The sequence below is a fragment of the Micropterus dolomieu genome, linkage group LG03, assembly GCF_021292245.1.
Source record: "Micropterus dolomieu isolate WLL.071019.BEF.003 ecotype Adirondacks linkage group LG03, ASM2129224v1, whole genome shotgun sequence".
Lineage (NCBI taxonomy): Eukaryota > Metazoa > Chordata > Actinopteri > Centrarchiformes > Centrarchidae > Micropterus > Micropterus dolomieu.
This window is the reverse complement of record NC_060152.1, coordinates 15108890-15125899: the sequence shown is the minus strand read 5'-3', so window position 1 is coordinate 15125899 and position 17010 is coordinate 15108890.

Here is a 17010-nt window from a genome sequence, read left to right as displayed (position 1 = left end):
ACTAATGATGATGAAAGGAGAAATAATATCGGGAAAAAAGCTGGGCTAGGCTGCCATTTTCATAGGGGATACACTTAAACCTTAATACACCACCACAGGATAGGTGAGTGCATACACACATACTGGGGGAAAAAATTGTAAAAGTCATACAAACAAAAGTTAAGTATTCAGTCACCTCTTGTGCCCTGCCGCCCTTCTCCGTCCACCTATTCTCTATATTTTTTGTGACCCTGTCAGTCCCCATCTCTCAAGCAGATGTCCTCAGATGTTCCCCATCATTTGCCAGTGGCCTGATCCAGTTTCCCTCTGCACACCTGTCCCTCATTTAGTCCCAAAGTACATAAACCAACCACGCTCATGTGCCATACTGCCTTTGTGTTACAACCTTTCCAGCCTGCCGGTTCCATGTTCTGTAAACCTGCCTGTGTTTGCTAGTCTGTGATCTGCTTTCTGCCTTAGCTGTATCAGAGAATTATTTAACAGCTTTTATGTTGCCAAACTGAAAGCCTCTATATTTACCATAGTTTCAAGCTAAGTGCCTTTAATTAAACCGGCTCTGCCTTTGTGTCTCCCTTTAGGTCTTCTTTCCTGTTGTCCCGTACGTGAACAGTGACGCCTTGACTTTTCCCATTTCCTCTTCTTGTCTGTCCAGATGTATGTGTTGAGTCCAGGTCATGTTCAAGAGAGGACACTGCATGTAGGGAGACCATCATGCTGCCAAGTTTACCAATCTTCTCTTAGCCAGGGGATCTCAACTCATCTTCCCCACATCCAGGGCCAGAGGTCCTCCCTCAGTCAGTAATACCTCTGAGGTCTCTTTCTCTTTTTTTTTTTTAACAAAAACAGGCTGTTTCTGATAAATCTCCATATCAACAGGCGGCAACATCCGGGTCTGAAAAATGAAACCAATGCAGAAGTGCCAAAAAATGCAGGTCATTGAGTGGCTGCTTGAGATTCTCCAAAGACCTCCCATGTTAAAATGCCTGACTGCCTATGGCAGAAATAAACAGGTTTACAGGCTGGTACAAAATATGGACACCAAATAGCTCCTGATGACTGTGCTGTCAGTGTGTGAATGTATAAGTTTCTGATTCTGATGAGCAGTTGGCACCATGCATAGTAGCCACTGCCATCAGCGGGTGAATGTGACATGCAGTGTAAATCATTTGGAGTGGTCGGAAAGTACAGTCTATTTACCATCTAAAGTGATGCAAAATTAAGGAAGTGGCCCCTTTGAGTGACGGGGGGCTGCACTCTCAGATGGCTAGCCGCACATTCAGCAACCAGGCTTTATTCAGCCTGCATCAGCTCTACCTTTTTGCGTCCAGGAGTCGTCCATATTGAACTTCACATCAGCTCTTCAGACACCTATAGATGATGTCATGGACATGTTTACAGTCTATTATATCAACATTTGGCCTCCAGGTGTTTTATTTGTAGTCCAAGTTTTTGCAATGTCCACATTTATCATAACATTACTCAGAAAAGTGTACGGTGGTGATTTAAATTATGTTATACCACCTTTAAATTAAGGTGGTATTTACCACTCTTTAGCTAGTACTGAAGCCCTATTACATTTTAGCTTAATATGTAAGTGTTTTTTGTTATTATCGTATACTGGGTTAACTTTTATGGTGACCCAGTATACGCCTGAACCCAGCGCCCTGAGATTTGTGATGCGACTGGCTGGCCTGCATTATCATCCAGGCAGAGCGCCTCTTCAACCCCTGTTCTTGGTAGGACACAGCCGTGGACAGATGCGAAAGGGAGAGTTAGCAACAAACCTCCCAACAACCGAGTGTGCAACAGCAGAACAGATTTTCACCACTATTGCAGGACCCTGGATCTCCGTCTGATGACCTGGATAACCTCCCGTCCTCACACAGAAGGGTAAGGACTGAGAGTAAATCAGAAAGTAAAAGGCTGCAGGGAAAGCTAATGACTGGGCCTCAAACTCTGATTGTGGGTGACTCTGCTGTTAACGATGTAAGAAGCATGTGCAGTAAGAACACCAAAATACTCTGCTTTCCGAAGGATACAGTGTCTGACTTGGCAGAAAGAATCCTGCATATCGTGGCTGAACATCCTACTGTGAAAAACATCATACTGCACATCTGGACCAATGATGTGAAGCAACAATCTGAAGTGTTGAAAGAGGATTTTAATAATAATAATGTTGAAAACTGTTGGTGTTTATCAGTGGCCCTATACCATCAATCCGAAGAGGAGCTGAGAGATTCAGCAGATTGATGGCATTGAACACGTTGCCCTCAATGGCATGTACTATCTATTCAGTGCATTTCTTCAAAAACTTTTACTTTCTGTGGGATTGCAGACATTTTAAGGCAGATGGACTTAACAAGTCAGGAGTAAAATTGTTCAGCTCCAACCTGTTTTACTCTCTGCGTCACTCATCTGTTCCCTCTGCCAAGGACAAGAGACAAGAGGAATCTAAACAAGAAGAAGACATAACACAACATGCCAGAAACCTTGAAGGAGAGCCACCTCAGCCCCTGCCAGAAGAGAGCTCTGATCACGGGAGACAACTGAGCCAAGAGGAAGAGCCTCCACCTCCCTCACTGAAAACCAACAGTGAGGATTCACCATCCCCCCGGGATTGGGGGGGTAAAGATGGTCACCCTTATCTCCAGACACCCTTTCTCCCCTCTCCCCCCTGTTGGACTTCACTGATCACATGGAAGACATGGTTAGAGCTGGGACAAAATTTACTCCCCACACCTTCCCTCGCTCCACTCCCATTTTCTCTACCATAAACTCCCCTCACCGTCCACCTCCACCACTGGTTCTAAGTCCTCCAGGTTTGACACATGTGTCACAAATACAGTGCACAACCCGCCTTCCCGCTCCACAATGGCAGAAAAAGCCCAGTAAGCTCTGTCTGATATGTGCTGGGTCCAGGCTACAAGGAAAATAGCACTCATGACTCTTCCCAGGACAAGCTGGGGCCCAGTGTGCTGGTAGTCTTCTCCATCCCTGTCTTGACAGGTAACAGAAAAAGCATGGTGAATGTGTTAATAAACAGCACTCAAGATATCCGCAACCTGTCGAAAAAAGTGGGCCGGATAATGTTTTTAACACACTAAATTTAGCTTTGTTAAACATTAGGTCTTTGGCAGGAAAAACATTTTTAATCAATGATTTTATAATCACTCACAATCTTAATTTCTTGTTTTTAACTGAAACTTGGTTGGACCAAGATAACAGTGCAGCTGTCTTTATCGAGTCTACCCCTCCCAACTTCAGCTTTATGAATGAAGCTAGAGTGCATAAGAGAGGAGGTGGAGTAGCCATTTTGTATAATGACTCCCTCCAGTGCAAAAAGATGTCTTATGGGAATTTTGCTTCTTTTGAATATGTGGCTCTTCAGCTGAATTCCTCTTTTTGAGCTATTTTTCTAAATATCTACAGGCCCCCTAAATACTGTGTAGACCTTTTTGATGACTTTGGTGAACTGCTGTCTATAATCTGTATTGACTTTGACTGTGTGGTTATTGTTGGTGTTTTTAACATCCATGTTGACAACCCCCAGGACAGAGAGACTAAATAACTGTGTTGTGTTCTTGATAATTATGGACTGACCCAACATGTGACGGAGCCCACACACAATAAGGTCACTTTGGACTTAGTCATCTCCAAGGGTCTGAACATTTTCAAGGTTGTGGTGACTGATGTTGCTCTCTCTGATCATTCCTGCGTTTTCTTTGAGAGTGCTATCTGCGTGCACACAAATGTACAAACAGAGGTAATCACAAAACGGCATATCACTGAAAACACAAGTGAAAAATTTATTGAGGCTTTCTCCTCGACACCCACCCTCTCACGGGTCTCAGTGAATGAGCTTGTAGATAATTTCAGTTCTAAAATTACAAATGTTATTGATGCCATTGCCAAGGTGAAGGTGATCTCTGGTAAGAGAAGATCTCCATGGAGAAATGCCACGCTGGTTAGTACTCAAAAAAGAGAGTGTCAAAAAGCTGAACGCAGCTGGCAGAAAACAAATCTCCAGGTTCATTATGACATCTATAAAGAGAGACTTCGCATTTATAATTTAGAACTGAGAAATGCAAGGCGGTCCTTCTTCTCTGACATTACCAAAAACACTAATAATGCACGTGCCCTGTTTGCTACTGTCGACAGGCTAACCAACCCTCCTGTGTCTGTAGCCTCTGAACTTCTATCCACCAGGGCCTGCATTGAATTTGCCTCCTTCTTCACAGACAAAATTCAAACAATTAGATAAGCAATCAGTGCCTCCATGCCAGTAACAGGATATGTCTTGTCCCTTTGTCCACTTAAAAACAATTTATATAGCATGAGACAATTTGATTCTATTAACCATAAAAACCTGGAGGACATAATACAACATCTGAAATCCTCTTCATGTTGCCTTGATATTCTGCCAACAGGTTTTTTCAAAAATGTTTCTAAATGCATGGCCTCAGATCTACTATAAATTGTCAGCATGTCTCTCCTCTCAGGTTTTTTCCCACAGGCCCTGAAAACTGCAGTCATTAAGCCACTCTTAAAAAAGAGCAATCTAGACAGGTCACTAATGAACAATTATAGGCCCATATCAAATCTCCCATTTGTAAGTAAAATCATTGAAAAGGCTGTTTTTCAACAGCTTAGTGCTTTCTTGGCACTAAATAACTGTTGTTGTCTTCCAGCCAGGTTTTCGACCACACCACAGCACTGAGACGGCTCTTGTTAAGGTCTTCAATGACATCCATTTAAACACTGGCAGTGGCAGAATTTCAGTCTTAGTATTATTGGATCTCAGTGCTGCATTCGAAATGTTCGACCACAACATATTACTAGACAGACTTGAAAACTGGGTTGGACTTTCTGGCACAGTACTAAAATGGTTTGAATCCTACTTAAAGGACAGGGACTACTTTGTGTCTATAGTTAATCACACATCTGAGCTGACAAAAATGACATGTGGAGTTCCCCAAGGCTCCATTCTGGGACCTCGTTTGTTTAACATTTACATGCTTCCACTGGCTCAGATTATGAAAAACAACAAAATATGTTACCAAAATTATGCAGATGACACACAGATTTACATAACGATATCACCAGGGGAATATGACCCCATACAAGCGCTGAGTAACTGCATTGAGCAGGTCAACGGCTGGATGTGCCAGAATTTTCTTCAATTGAACAAAGATAAAACTGAAGTTATTGTTTTTGGATATCGACTCGACTTCAATCTGTAATGTTAAGAACCACAAATCAAGCCAGAAATCTCAGTCGGTGGACTCAGACCTGAATTTGAGGAGCCACATTAAGACAATTACAAAGTCAGCCTACTATCATCTGAAGAATATATCACGGATTAAAGGACTTATGTCTCAGCAAGACCTGGAAAAACTTATCCATGCATTTATCTTCTGTCGACTCAACTACTGTAACAGTGTCCTTACTGGGCTCCCTATGAAATCCATCAGACAGCTGCAGCTGATTCAGAACGCTGCTGCTCGAGTCCTCACTAAGACCAAAAGGGTGGATCACATCACTCCAGTTCTGAGGTCTTTACATTGGCTTCCTGTATGTCAAATAATTGATTTCAAAATCCTGCTGTTAGTTTATAAAGCACTAAATGGTTTAGGGCCAAAATACATTTCTGATCTTCTGCGCTTCGTTACGAACCATCCAGACCTCTCAGGTCGTCTGGGGCAGGTTTGCTTTCTGTCCCCAGAGTCAAATCTAAACAAGGAGAAGCAGCGTTCAGTTATTATGCTCCGTATATCTGGAACAAACTCCCAGATAACTGCAGGTCTGCTGAAACTGTTAGTTCTTTTAAATTAAGACTGAAGATTTTTCTTTTTACCATTGCTTTTAATTAAATATTTAAGATTTATCTTTTTACCACTGCCTTTAACTAGTAGATTGATAACTTACACTGCACTGTAACTTTTATTGTCCTTTTTTCTTTTTCTTTGTTTTTAGCTTTTTACCATTGCTTTTAATTAAATATTTACACGGTGAGAAATGAGTAGGTAATTGAGTGAAAAGATAATGAGAGTGAGATTGAACAGAGTGAAGGAAGTGGTCTTAAATCTCGCGCCTGAGTGATTTGCAGGAACCTCTGTCCACCTGTAAACGCGCAGGTGGGTCCAGAGTATAACTGGATCAAAGTGGCCTGCGGACAGACATGTCCTGGTTTCTCTGTAGAGGGTTTTTGGAGTTTCAGTGGACCCAAAGATTGCTATGGACCCGTACAACAAACAAACCCGTATAGACTAGCTAGAGAGAGTAGATTAAGTGTACTTCTCTGTTTATTCTCTTTTCAAAATAATTGTAACTCAATTATTTGCTCAACCCCACAGCCTGTTTTTATTTTCCATTTAACTCTTTTAACCCTGATTGTACACTGCACTGTAACTTTTATTATTTTTTGTGTATTTTTTCAATTTCCCTATGTTGCTTTTAAACTTTTTTATATTTCCCGGTTGCTTTTATGTTTTATGTAAAGCACTTTGAATTGCCTTGTTCTTGAAATGTGCTATACAAATAAACTTGCCTTGCCTTGCCTTGCCTTGAAAGCTGAGTCAATGTCTGCCTAGTGTCTCCCCACCTTCAGTACCACACTTTTCTGTACCTCAGCACTTTAGCATCTTACATTAGTGAGTAGCTGTGGAAGCACATCACCATCCATCACTTACTTACTCCACCTTCCTTTTATAGACACCGACGTAGACATTTTCATTTAATGGGACTGGATGCACACAATAACTGGCATATGGCAATATGCTTTCTGCCTTTTTGAATTCAATTATCTTTCCTCAGAGTTGATTGGATTAGTTGGTTCTTACACAAGTGGAAGTAATGATGACATCCTATAAGCGATACTGGATAAAATTATTAGGGTGTGCGTTTGTTGGTATAACAGATCAGATTACAGACTCTTAAAGGCTCAGAGTGTAAGATTTAGTGGCATCTAGTGGTGAGGGTTGTGAATTGCAGCCATCTGTCCAGTCTACCACTGCCCCCCACCCTTTCAAAGAGCGTAGGACAGCTAAAGGTGGCTATCACAGCACAAAAGGTGTCTCTTCTGAGACAGCAGAGAGTAGCTAGTCAAGAAATGAGGGTTCTTTAGGAATATTTATTAAAAAATTATATTTACTTAATTATTCAGTAAAACCATATGTTATTGTGACTTGGCCACTGACAGATAACATGGAAAATGTAAGCCAAGAGTGTGTAACACTCTCACTGTTTCTGCACCACAGTCCATTATAAACCACACATTTGATAAAGTTTATACAAACATTGACAAGGGAAACACATTCATTCTCTCTGTGATTATGGGCTCACACCAAAACTGCGAGTGAAGCTTTTTTACTGTAATGCTGTATTTGGAGTAGACTGAGCTTTTACTTTGAAAAATTCAAAGACATTAAAAGAGTCTGTAGCTTGCTTGACACAACTCTGAAAGAGCCGTCAGAAAGCGTGATTCCCCTAAATGTCCTCTGCCTGGAGATACTGGGGAAATGCAAAAGCGTCCGTAGGTTGATGGATGCGGATCAAACACCGAAACAAAAACAGTGCAGCAAATGCCGTGATCTGAGAAACATTCGCTGCAGAATCCATTTTTTGAAGACAGAAAAAAAAAGATGTCCAAGGGTGGGATCAAACACTCAACAAACACTTATTATGAAAGATCCTTACCGAGAACATAGTTATGGAGCTTATATTGCATTTCTGTCGATAGATCCTCAGAAATATTACACACTGAACCTTTAAATGTCTACCTGATCCATTCACGCTTTAGTTTAGTGTGCAGTCAGCTTCCTGGCCCTGCAATCCTTTAATATTTTTAAATTCATAAATATTTTTAATGCCAAGACCAAATAAGGTTGGCCAGCACCCAAACAGGAGTTTATACAGCGATGTGGACTATTAATATATTTCCAGCCAGTTTAACGAAAGGGGATGATCATTCCTAGAAAGAACTGATACAGTTGGTGAAGTGTTGCTCATTTGGTCCCCAGGGAGTTGGCTGTTGTACGAGAGTAAATGTGTTGTCCTTTTTCTTTTTCCATAATGAAAGTACCCCCCCCCCCCCCGTTTAACATCAACTGCATACTCTATGTGTGTTAGTGTAAACCTGGTTGATCATGGTTCAGGTACCATTGTCTCCATCACCACAGAAATGGACCGTTACTATATTTGCTCCATGGCAACGCTGGCCGCCCACACTCCCCTCAGGCTGTGTGCAGGGGACGTGCCTGTATATAAGTGTGTGAGGGGGTGGGGGGGGTGGGGGCTAAGTGAACAGAGGTTGTTAATTGACCTATTTTCAAGGCTGTTTAGTTGAATGGGGATGAAGGGAGAGATGATGGGGTTTTTAATGATGCCACAGGGGAGATGTGCTTTGCTTCCTTTCCTGACAGGACTTCAACTGTTGCCACTTCCACTGACATAACTGTGCTACCTGTAACTTCTCTGCATACTATACTCACAGCCATGACCTAGTGACACTCATACATGTAATTTCCAGTTCACTCTCTCTTTTTCTCTACGACCATCTGGCTTTTTTTTCTCTCCTTCTTTCTAGGTTTCTGTTTCTCAGGCAGCGCCCTCTGTCAATGTGTCACGCCTCATTTTATATGAGGCAGGTCCCGAGCAGTGGCCTCTGGCCCCTTAGAGGAGGATATGGACCAGCTAAAGGTAGAGACAGTCAGCCAATTAGAGTCTAGGAACGGTCAGCAGCATGGCAGCAGTGCTACTTGTCTGTCTTTCAGCATCCAGGTGGTTTGTGCTCGAGTCAACTGAGATATTTTTAGCACCATAGCCTTACTCTAAAGTTGTCTCTTGACATCAGTATTCTGGGTGCATTATTATATTAACTTTATGCATGTGTGCCAGTTAGTGGCTGGTGATTGTCAGTATTAAAACTTTAGTCTCTTAACAATCAGCTCCCCTGCTTCTTTGTCTTCTCCCCCCCTTCTTCCTCCTCCTCTATCCTGTCCAAACCCTTCCCTCAGTCCCAGTACCCCACAAGCACATCAAGTTTCTTCATTCACTTTTATTTCCTCAGCTCTTTTCTATCTTTCCTCCCTGCTGTTAGCACTGTACTTTCTGCTTATCACACTTACACACAAATAGACAGAGAGACTTGCACACACACACACACACACACACACTACTTGCATTAGAATTTCACATGCATTTGAACTCTGCTTTTACCCACACCCCCCTCTCTACCTCCTTCCATCCCTCCCCAGGTACTTGCCTGTCAAGTGATGTTGGTTTCCATAGCAATCGTCTGTGTCTGTTTCAGAGGGGAGTTTCCTTACACGGACTAGAAAAGATGCCGAGCATGGGGAGTCACAAGAACACACATGCTCTCACACATTCACATGCATGTATTTGTGAAACTGTTGATTAGCAATCAGCGTGTACTTCACACTGACTGTTTATTTTTCATGAGCTCAGAGAAGGCTGTTGATTGGCCAACAGGAATAGGCTTGAGTACAAATTAGACATTCAAGTCAAATGGATGTTGTGGGACATGATGTAACATGAAAAAAAATTTATGACTCCCTAGATATTTCATTATTTTATTTCTTCTCATACGGCACTGAGTGCCATCAATAAGCAGGTATTGTTGTGGGTTTTGGGTTACAATTAGTTTTGTAGTGATTTACTGTACCGTATTGATGAACAATTCTACAGGGTTTAACGTTGTTTTTAAGGATGACATTTTAGTCATTGCAAGATGTCTCTGGTTCAGTCACAATTTATAACAGGGTAGGGGGAGGAAGGCTTCCATGTTTTTTCTGCCCCTTGATCTTATCTTTAGGAGAATTTACTAAGCTCTGAAATAGTTTATAATTATTACATGATATTGTCAAATAAACATTCAGTTAGCGGCACAAAGGTTTGTTTTATTTGAGCACAACAACAAAAAAGTTTCAAGGGCACTTTCTCCCACAGCTCTTTTCATTTCTGATCCAATTTTTGTCATGCTACTTCCTGACTTACTCTTTTCCCACCTTCTGCACAAGAGAGAGATTAATAAGAAAGGCCCGTGTCCGCCCAAATTCACGTCTGTATGGCTACTTTATATTAGGACTGTAGAGTTATCAGATAGGCCTATAGCCTAGCTTTTGATTTTATAATTGCGATTATAATTTAGATTTAATAGAACTAGAATTAGGCTAAATACATATTTTGTGTGGGCCTATTATTTTACTGGATGTGGACATTAACATTTTAATAATGCATAGTTTTTATGCCATAAACATTACCTAAAATTATGAGACTCTAGCAACTGAGCTCGGTGCAGGTTCATTTCCTCTGTAACATGACCTGGTCCTCTCCCAGGTTACACCAAATATCTGTAGTAAAAACTGTAGTCTGTAGTCATGTCTTCCCTAAAATATTTTGTTACAGGGGTGGTTTGGTCTGGGGGTGCAGTTCCAGCAGCACAGATGCTTCTGAATGATCACAGAGTAATTATAGGAATATTCTAGCCAGTAGTGTGTCTCTATGATTCTCTCACTCTTCCGTGACTACACGTTGCTGCTTGTCACTTTGATCAGTGGTTAAGAGTATATAGGCACCAATATAGAATATAATTGAGCATGTATAGTATATAGTTTAGAGAATATTAGTAATCTGAGACAAAATTTACAATGGTTGGATTGAGAAAAAGGTGCAATTACAAATCCGTCTGCTACTTCAGCACCACGGACAGCGTTATGGATTTATCAATACACAGCACAGTTATTGCAGATCCATAGTTGGGGCTATAGATTCTAACTTACAAACCTCAGTCAGATAAAAGATCAATGAGTCAGGCAGAGACTAACATTTTCAAAGAAAACCTTCTGCCCCTGCACTCTCTTTTACAAGGAGATGGAGAGGTTGGGGATGGCAGGTTAATAAGGAGGATTGATTTTGGTAATTTTGCTAACAAGGCAACCCCTTCTCAAATCGCCTATGGCTCTTATTTCATTATTAGATCGTTAAAAACATGACTGTTTGGTGGCTAATGACACAAATAGGGTTATATGTGTTGCATATTTAAGAATAGTGTTTTTTCTGCATTTTTTCTGGGTGGGGTTTTTCCTCGACATGTTTGTGTCTGTCTCTATATGCTGCTGCGGCGCTCTTTCACTTTCCAGAGGAATGTAGGTCAGGTGAACGGGAGACTGCAAATTGCCTATTGTTGTGAGTGTGTATGTGGGCTCCCTGCCTTCCATCAAATGCACGCATGGATAGAGATTATTATGACCCTGAATAGGAATGTATGGGCATAGGCAATGGACAAATAGAATAAATGGATGAATGGATAAATGAATGGAGCTAAGAGGAACCTTTGTGTCAGTTCTATAAAACATGCTGTACAGGCGTTCAGTTTCATCATTTTCACATTTTTGCAAGTATTGTCTATGTACTTTTGAAACTCATTCTTTATAAATTATGGCTCACATACAGAGTATCTACATGTTTTCTTAAACTACCAGTTGAAATATGTATGAGTAAACTCATCAAATGTTTCTGACTGCAGAACTTTTCTGACAGGAGAAATAATCCATTTGCTGCCTGTGCGTAAACACACTCAGTAACAACTTGGCTAACCAGAGTGGCATCTGGCTAGTGATTATATATATTTACATTTTCTGAGCCTCTCCTCCATACAAACTATTGACAACAGTCCTAACGTATTATCTGTCTCTTCCATTAGGAGCTAGGCTGCGATTACAATACAAAGCAGTGTGCTCAAACATTCTCAGTAGGTTGGAACAGCATGTGTTTACATCTTTTCTCTGCCACCCTGTTTTTCTCCCTCCAACTCGTGACGATGATCTGAACAAATATTTTGGTACATTTTGTATTTTTACGAATGAAAAGAGCTGCTAGAAATTATTTATTTATTTCTCTTCTTCTTTTCTCAGTAGTGTCATATAGTTGGGGTGTAGAGCTGCAGTTAACACGGTTTGCCCAGAAGGGGGTGCAGTTTGACAACCCCACTTTCAGTAACTCCTCAAACTCCTCTTCACCTCCCTAAAAGTTCTTTCAAATTCAAATTCAAATTAGCTTTATTGGCATGAATGTAAAGCAACAATATTGCCAAAGCTATATATTAAGTACATAAGGACAATTAATTTCATACATTTCATTAGATAACGAAATAAAACAACAAACGTTGTGTTTGTGTGTGTTAATACAAAATAAAATAATAGTAATAAGTAGAAATAGTGTGTGTGTAAAAAAATAAAATTAAGTAAATGACACAGTAAGTTGTGTTATTATAATAACTTTACAAAATTTAAATTAAATGAATAGATAAAACCCTATATGTGTGTGTGTATATTTATAGGGGGAAAAAACTAAAATTAATAAATTAGTTCATTAAAAAAAAATCTGTATCAAATGTGAGATTTAAAAACACAACAATTAAAGTATTACACAATCAAAATAATAATAATTTGAAAATTAGTACAAGTATATTTTGCAGCAATTATTTGACATTTGGGCATTTCCCCCAGTAAATAGGGGAGTTTCTGTGTGTCTGATATAAATTTGAATTTGGGGTATATTTGCGAAATGTTTACAAAGTGTTTTTGTTATAGTGTTTTATATTTAGGGCATGAGGTTAGAAAGTGCAGCTCTGTCTCTACCTGTCCTGTCTCACACTGGGATCAGAGTCTCTCCTCATGTGGTAGCCAGCTCTGTCTGTGGCGATCCTTTTCTATGGCCAGGCTGTGTTCACTCAGTCTGTATGTTGTCAACAGTTTTTCTTAGTTTAGGACATTTTATTGCACTCAGGTAATTTGCCAGTGTGAATTCTCTTTCTTGTATGGTGCTGGCAGTCACACTCACCGCACGCAGACTATTTAAGCTACATGGTCAGAATAATTAATGCAGGAAATTATCACAGACACGGGAATGATTAATATCAAGCTGCGACACACTGACATGACTGATTGTTTTTACCAGGTCGCCAGGCTTTTAATACTCACGGCCATTCGGGGATAGCATCCATCACGGTGACCCTCACTCCTGCAGAAGTGTGTGTAGTGTGTGTGTTCCTGTCTGTTTCTATCTGCCAGCATGTGAGCTCGTGTGTGCATGCGCATGGCACAGATGTCTGCGTGTGTCTTTAAGCATATGTTTACTAATTTATCATCTTTGTGACTGTAGAGCTCTGGGGTCACTACTCTGACTGCCTCTGTGAAATGGTGAAAGATATGCTACCCTAAACCTTTACAATCACCCTGATGTAACCCACAAGGGACACACACTTACATTCCTATTTCATCATATTTATATCTTTTTACCTAGACATGGAAAACCTGTCCAACCAAAATGTGTTCCTTTTGCTATCTGTCTTTCCTTCAGTCTCTTTCAATGTAGCACAGTGGGACTGTAGTAGGCCAATTTAAACTGGTTCTCTGTCAAACTTTATGTTTCCATGCAGCCGAGAAAATCCTGTTGCAGTAAGAAACTGTTTGTGGCACTTGGTAAACAAGACTACTGTCATACAGCAAAAACAGTCCAGCATAATAATGAGTTGGAATGGGGAGATAATGCAAATAGCTTCCTGAATATGCCACAAATCAACAAAAGTCATCAAAGTCATTACCAAAACAATAAGCGATTAGAACTGAGTGGTGCTTTTACAATCCAATTACCACCTGCATTTTCGTAGGAATAATTGTAAGATAATATTATTTTCAGTTGTTTATAATCTTCAAATTTAATACCAATAGATTCCATGTGCACGTCTTTGTCTGTGTGTATGCGTCTTTATGTAAGGGTATCTAGGCAACAGAGTAGTAACTTGGAAGACTCTGAATCACAATACTAAGTTAAAAGTTTATAACAATAAGCATCTGCTCACCCATCTCACACCCTACCTGTATCAGTGGATGGGTCTTTTAACAGGGATAAAATGTTTGCCTGAATGATCCAATAAATTCTACCAATGGAAAATACATTTTTACATTTCATAACCAATGTATGTTGTTGTCTTGTGTACCAGAGAAGCCATCTGCCCTGTGCGCCCCGCTCTGTGTCAGTGTGTGACAGGACACGGCCTGTCGCAGTGGACTCCCAGGGGGGTTCTGACAAGCGGCCCAGACACTGGCTCTGCTCCGCTGGAGGTCGTTTCCTTGGAGACATGTGGGGTCAGCCAGACTCTGCTCATCAGTGTTTGGGTCAGTTAATTGTGCACTGGATGCTAATGATGTGTAATGGCTCTCTCCTTGGTGAAGGAGAAACTCAAGCTGTGTGTTTGTGTGTGCATGCGCGCTGAACTCTAGGTCTCTCCAGTGTGCTTCTGTTTAGGGTTTCATCCCTGTACAGCGTGGGAGGGCCAGGTCAGCCTGTCCTCCCTTTGTCATCTTCTGTGACAACCTTGTACTACGTCTGTGAAGGTTCTCAGTCATCCAGGTAATGGTTATCGAAGGAAGGTTAAAGTCAATAGCAACTGGACTTGGTTTAAGATACTTGAAGTCTGTTGGATGATGGACGAAACGTCTTCATGTGTCTTCAACCAAGTCCAGTTGCTATTGACTTAAACCTTCTTTGGATAACCTTGTACAATAGCTAAACACTCACAACACACAGACACCCTCACCCCCACAGCCTCTCCTGAAGACTTGTAATCTCTTCACAGTTTCTGGCATTTTTTATTTCTGCCTTTCTCCCCAATCACTTCTTCATTGCACAACTTTCGTTTTGCCAGATTTAGAATTGGTGTGGGAATGCAAACTGCTCCACTCAATCCTGTAAAAACTCATCTGGTCATGTCTCAGAATGATTTTTCTGCCCTTCGCTATCGATCCTCCAGTCCCATCCTCCTCTCTGCCTCCTACTCAGAGATGACCTGGCAGTGATGACTTAAGATTTGGACAGCCAGTTTTTGGTGTCCAGACTTTGTCTGCAGGACAAAGAGTTTTAGCAGTGCCAATGGATCCCACCAACACCTCCCCTACATGTCCTTCCTGTCATTTCTGCCTTTCTGTATCCATTCAGATAGGGATGTACACTGTGCTTAAGTACCACACAAACAGGAGGGCATACAGCGAACCAAATTGCCGCTCAGAATGGACTGCTGTTTAATCATGTGAGAAGCCCTTAAGCATATTGGGACAGCGATGGTCTACTACAGCTAGAGGAAGAACAGCATGTAGGGTGTATGAATAAATGCACAAATGTATAGAGTTTGTGCCTTGGGTTGATTGCCTTACACCACTCCATTCCTAAGGAATTCATCACCAACCTGAAATACCTTTTAAAAAACACAAACAACAGTCATTGCTTCTGTCTTTGTCTTCCTGTGGCTCTTAGTGTGTGCTTACCAGCTTCATGCGCCTTCTCAAGAAGGAAAGCTGCAGAGAGCCAGGCTGAACCCTGAGACTTTAGCTCCCTCTAACTACAACTTAATATTTTACAGTCAGTGCTGAAAGTATCACCACACTATGATCACAGTAATCATTAACAAACATAACACATTGCCCTTTATAATCCTTAGCTCAAGAGGGTTTCACTGTACTAACAAAGTGTACTTTCCCTCTATCTTTCATTCCCTGTAGGTGTGTACAGATGTCAAGTGTCTGTCCTCTCTCAGGAAGGGTCTGTTTTCCAGCTGCTCTCCATTGACCCTCTCATTTCTCTCTCTGATCTTCTTTGCGGGGACACAGCGTCTTTACTCATTATCAGTCGAGTTTCAGTTCCTTCAAGCAACATTATGTAGTAATTTTATCTTAAAATAACAGCTTCAAAATAATTTTAGTACACTGACTTGTCTTAGGGTGTATGGCATCAGGCACGTGGTATTGCAATATATAAATTAATGGGATTGCACCAGTGACATTGCGGTTATATAATATGCATCTGAACCACTTGGCTAATTAATAATAAGTAATATATCAATATTGGATTTTAAACTTGGACAGTTCAAAGAAATTGTAACCAAAAAAATGCAGGTAGCACAGATTTCACATTTGATAAGTTTTGGAATATCTGGTTTGAAAACTTCATGTTTGGTCATTACCGTGCAGTGACAACCATACTGCTGTTAGGTTTACTCCCACAGCCGTAGCTTGGGGACTGTGCTGTCTAAGCCCTGATACTTGGATGAGAGCTCTCAGTAGCTCTGCCTGTCACCACCTCACTGAACAGGGTTCAGACCACAGAGAATACAATGTATTACCTGTTTCACATCATGTCATACCGGCTAAAGTATGATAGGGATGATATGGCCTAAAATTATTCAATGTCATCATTTTTCAGTACTTCCCAGCAGTATATAATCCCCAATGATCTAATTAATTAAATTAGAGTGACCTGGATCCAGATATGCAACAAAATATGGATTAACAAATTAAAAATGATTCATGTAAGTTTTTGATCAAATCTTAATTTGCCCATTAGACTGAGCTTCCTGGCTACTGTAGCTAGCAGTTGTGACAGTGTTTGCTCCAGCTCTGATGGTGCTGACTGAAACTCAACACTCGCGCACGCATATGTAAGTTAATTCATTACAACACTTTTTGATAAAAGTGTAAGTGATAACTACAGGGTACTGCTCTAGAATGGTTTTCATCCTACCTGTCAAATAGGAAGTTTTGCGTGTCTGTAAACAACTATGTCTCTTCATTCTGTCCAGTTAAATATGGTGTGCCTCAGGGGTCGGTCTTAGGACCCATTTTGTTTTCCTTGTATCTGCTTCCCCTTGGACATATTATCCATAAACATGGCATTTCTTTTCATATTTATGCTGATGACACACAAATATACTTGCCCGTCAGATCCACAGACCCTGGAATGCTGAGTTCACTTAACAACTGCCTTTGTGAAGTTAAAAAAATGGATGTCAAATAATTTCCTCCAGCTGAACTCAGACAAAACAGAAATCCTGGTCATCGGGTCTCAGCAGATGGCAAATCAAATACTGCCATCTGCTGGTTCCCTAGTAAATCACATTAAGCCTGTGGCAAAGAACCTTGGTGTTTGGTTTGATAG